This window comes from Manis pentadactyla, chromosome 7 (assembly GCF_030020395.1).
Source record: "Manis pentadactyla isolate mManPen7 chromosome 7, mManPen7.hap1, whole genome shotgun sequence".
In the NCBI taxonomy this organism is placed as follows: Eukaryota; Metazoa; Chordata; class Mammalia; order Pholidota; family Manidae; genus Manis; species Manis pentadactyla.
Genome location: NC_080025.1, coordinates 21,308,691 through 21,313,618, shown reverse-complemented (window position 1 = coordinate 21,313,618; position 4,928 = coordinate 21,308,691). Strand labels below are relative to the sequence as shown.

Genomic DNA, 4,928 nt, shown 5'->3' with positions numbered 1-4,928 from the left:
CTCATCCAGTGCCTCTAAGCTCCCACCACTTGCCCAGGCTCTGCACATGTGTTCTTAAACAGTTTGCCAGGTTTGTTCTAGAAGAAATCAGAATGTATCATTTATTGTTCCTCATAGATAGGCTACTAGATTTCTCTATTTCCTTGGTCCCGGTGAAGCAAAAGGAATGTTACAATGTCCTCTGCTTCACTGGTAAACAGGAATAATTCTATATTCAAGAAATTGAGAATTCTTAAGGTGATCTTGAAGAAGAGTAAGGCTCTCATCACGTGAAAGGGAGTTCTTGGGACTGGGAATCTGGCCTCAGGAGATTTTGTGTGGTTCACTGAATGAGTCAAGAATAGGTTGCAAAATCCACCAATAATAATAGCAGAACTATCCTAAAGCTGGAGACACACTGATTTAAAAATGCAAATTATGATGGCACAGTAAAGAACAGAACTGTGAGATTTCATAAAACAACTCCCTTGCCCATTTGAACTTAAAGTGCATTCAGTTTCCATACACACACGTCACTCTCTGAACCTTTTTGACCTGCCAGGAAAAGATTAAGAAAAGCAAAAAATTATACACATATACTAGACAAGTACAAATTTTAAAAGGATAACTTTAATTGACATTTATTCCTTAAAAATGTACATGGTATCTATGAAGAACAATGATGGGACACAGATTCCACACATTCAGCTGTAACATGAAAGTGGATGGATGGGGAACCACATAACAGATGAAGTATGTCTAAAATACGAGAAGAAATGGCCACATTGTTTGCAAGAATTTCTTGTACTGCCAGTATATGATATTGCCCATGCATGGGAATCAAAACAAACAGAAAGGGAGAGAAGGGGAAAAATGATTAAAATGAAGTTCTCATTTTCTTCTTTAGGAAAACAAAGCATTGTTTCTGCCTGGATTATTGACTCTGTATTTCTAGTCCAAGTCGTCTTCTAACAATTTCCCTGTAATTAGAAACATACACATCTGCATGAGTTTCTGCCAAAGTACCTAGGTATTTTTCTGGCTTAGTCATCAGCATATGGCAGGGGAAGCCCTGCCAGTGGGTAGAAGGCTTCACAGTGTTTGGACCACAGCGGTAAAAGGGGGCCGTGCCCGTGTATGATGACGCCTGGGCCTAGGAAACCAGAGTCTCAAAACCCTTACCTTCATATTTTGATCCACATCACCAAGCCTGAAGCCTTTGCTGCTTCCGGCCAAGTTCCTCATGTGGGTCCCCATCATTCTACAAGACAAAGAGAACAGAAACTCTGGATAAATATCCTTGTATATCACGGATCCCATTCGTATTATAAAATATTCAGCTTGTTATTTTGTCTTGAAAAAACCACATTTCATTCCACTCCCACCTTCAAATCACTAAGATCCAATGTTCCTACGTTGATTTATGTAAGGTTACACCCTGGTGTTGATGTAGCCAATACTCATTGACAAAAACCTTAACACCCTGGAAGGAATAAACACACTTCTCTATGTAATACGAATCTATGCTGCCCAAGAGTGGATGAAATGTGACTAGTTCATATCTATCCCCAAAGCAAAAGAAAAACAAAAAAACTTACCTGGTATGAGAGAGTCTGTAGGAATTTCTCTAAGTCTTGAACCAACTGCCCCAGATATAGGGCAGATCTAACCTGAAGACATCTTCAGAAGAGGTCAGTGGTCCAGGACAACCCGTTATTGCTGCTGAAATAGAAGCTGGGTTTCCATGATGGAGTGAGGCAATTACCAGGAATTCCCAGGGTGCTGTCAGAGGCACACATTCTGTGGATTTGCTGAATAGTGACTCCTCAGCACCTTGTACCTAGTTTTAGTAACTTGCTGGAGGAAACTGGCAGCTGACAGAGCAGGAGGGAGCCTTGGTCCTTTGGGCGAAGGGTGTACTCCTTGCATGCGTAAATGCAAAACCTTTAAGCAGGAAAACTTGTCATTCTTTGGGTGGTGACAGTCCTGCAACAGGTCTGTGGCTGAAATCTGTTAAGAAGGTCAGACAACATCTCCAAACCATGAAACCCCTGCTTAGAACTAGTGAAGCTGATTTCCATAAGCATGGCTTCCAGGCTGATGTTTTAAAAGGGATCTGTTAAAAAAGAATTCACTCAAATAAAGCAATGATACAGGGGTCTTGTTTGGAGTAGTGATTGTATTACCATTCATCCATATCTGCTTCCCTTCCTAGGGGTGAAGTTGTATTTCCCCAAGACATTGAAGTTTGACTTGGATTGATTTGCTCTTCCACTGAAATGGGCACAGGAGTTAGAAGTGACTTGTGTATAACATACAGGTAGAAGCTTAAGTCATAGCTTGTGGTTCACCTTGTCTCGGTCTTTGTTATAATGAAGGACAACATTAAAGGAAACCCTCTGTCACTGTGAGTACCATAGAGAGAATGACATGGAACAGAAGTCCCTGCTAGCACTCATTGGATAAGTAGTGTAATTGAAAAATAAACGTTGGTCGTTGCAAACTGCCAAGATTTGGGTGGTAGTTTGATTCCACAGAACGATCTAGTCAGTTCCAGCTGAAACAGACAACTTGGAAGGAAACAATTGTGTGGTTGAAACTGCCTCTGTTCATATTGCATTTGTAAGTTAGTCAGCGCAAGTAATTAAATTTACCCATTGGGCTTCTTTCCCTAAAAGATGATCGAAAGGCAGCGTATCCTGTCTCACACATTAGAACTTTTTCATAATCAGTTGATAACTTGTGATTTGCCTTCTCTTGTGATGTAAACTAGGTTGCTCACTTTTTTTTTTATTGTTGAAGGAGCTATGAAATGGAAAGTAGACAAACGGATTGCAAACAGGTCTATTAATATACTGTTACCCCTAAAACGCTCATGCAAGAAAATCTAATTATTGGATGTAATGTCATCTAAAAGAACGATCAGTACATTGACAAGGTTATTGGTGTTAAACTCCAGTTGTCTTTTCACCCCACTCATAGCTCTACTGCTATGGACATCTGCCCGTTGGCCCCTGGTAAGGCAGCCTCAGAGTCTTTATGATTTCACATCTTTAAAGGTTTTCCTGAGTTGGTGAGAAGAGGCTCTGAGTGGCTATGGTCCCAGGGGAATATATCACGGCATCAGAAAACCAGAAAGAGCAGTAAGTGAAGGGGGGACACCATTAACGTTCAAAGCCATTTCCAAGGAAACATAAATATTTAACGATTTCCTTGTGATTTTTCAGGAGAAACGATATATTTGGAAGCAGTGTGGTAGGCAAAAGTAACACACTCATGTCACGCTGGCTTCTCCAGTTTTTCCGTAGGCTTGAAGAGTTAAAATTACCCCAGATGTAGAAGGACAACAGATGGGTGCATTCTGATGACTTAAAACATTGGATAATAAAATGACCTAAGACTCTATTTAGAGAAATAGAACAGCTACACTTGGGCTGTTTACAGACTTAGGAATATCATGATAAGCAAATGCTGGAAGTTCAAAGGAATGATTAAAAAAAAAAAAAGGACAAGTGGATAAATAATGACCTGATGTTGTTGCGAAAATGTAGTGTAACTCTTGCATTGTTAATATAAACACAGATGACCTTTGCATTTGCTCAACTTTCGTCTTCAAGACAGGAAACAGCCACTGATCTTTATCAGAGAAGTAGAATCTTCCACTTGCTTTTGCTGTGCTGACATTACGGTGCATGTCAGAGCATAGCAATGTCACTATCTCTTCAAAGCACATGCTGAAAGCCTGATAGGCGCTTGAAAGAGCAGCTTATCCTGGGCATAGGCTTTATGTGTTGCAAAGACAGTATGACCAGCGTCATACAGTGGGAGGGCGGTGTGCACGTGTCGGGTGTGGGGCTGGGGTGGAGGTGCCGATGAGAGAGAGAAGAAGGGCCTGTGGCTACATTTTCCATGTATGGATTCATCAATTCATCATTTTTACAAACTTAAACATCCTCTAGGGTAACGTTTATTACTTAACAAATAAACACACCCAAAGAGTGATTGTTTCATCCATGAGGTTAGCTAGTCAGTCCTATATTTTAGATGTTCTATAAACTAAAACACGCACAAAGAACTGTTTACGAATTACACAATATTTTTGCGTCACAAGAGGTTCAAACATCTGAACTATTTTTTTTCTAACTTCTGATAAAAATGGATTTGGGATCCTTTCCTTTTACAGTGTACACATAAGCACGCACCCATCCCTCATCGATACACACTTTAAAAATTCATGCAGGTATTTCACCAGAACCTATGGCGATTGATGAACATCCTCTCCCATCTCTTCCCTGAATATCTGTCGAGTTGTTATTTTACAAACTTCCCTCCTAAAGGAAGTCACCTCAGTTGCCCTTCCCAGTCTTGTCTCATGTTCCATTTAGTCTGGGCTCCAAAACAGATCCTCTCTATATGGAATAAATTATTATTGTTCTTGCTTATTAAATATTTCTCGCCTAGCATTACACTTGCAGAAAATATTTTTGTTTTATGTTTCTCCATAGCCATTATATGGAGTCATAATCTTGCTTCCTTAGACCTGTTATGGGGTGATTTTCCGTAGGCTTTACCCACTGTAACCCGGCCAGAGACACTTTCTCATGGAAGGGAACTTCAGTTCGATCTTCAAGCTCCCAGTCTTACCTCTGTGCATGCGTCCAAGGAAGTGGTGGTACAAGGAAGTTGTTCCTTAACCCTCCAGCCTTTCTATTATGTGCCTATAAGTAGTATAAACTTTACATGCTGGCACCAGCCATTACATATTTAACCAGCAACACTGCTACTGTAATAAAAATCAAAGGTTGACAAAATTTTTCTGCAAGAGATCAGAAAGGGCGTATCTTTAGCTTTGTAGACAATACGGTCTCTGAGTCTCTCTTGCAATTAAACTAGCCTGCCGGGGCAGCATGGAAGCTGCCATAGATGCAAATAAATGAGTGTGTTCCAAT

The 4,928-nt window shown here is 40.4% G+C and overlaps 1 long non-coding RNA gene across 1 annotated transcript; it reads right to left on the bottom strand.

Annotated features, from left to right (window-relative positions):
* Positions 1 to 641: 641 nt before the first annotated feature.
* LOC130684428 (uncharacterized) lies at positions 642 to 3,379 on the bottom strand. Its single transcript, XR_008998707.1, has 3 exons — positions 1,578 to 3,379; positions 1,162 to 1,240; positions 642 to 959 (listed from the first exon to the last, which is right to left on the bottom strand). It is a non-coding gene; the product is annotated as an uncharacterized LOC130684428 (long non-coding RNA).
* Between the last annotated feature and the right edge of the window lie 1,549 nt (positions 3,380 to 4,928).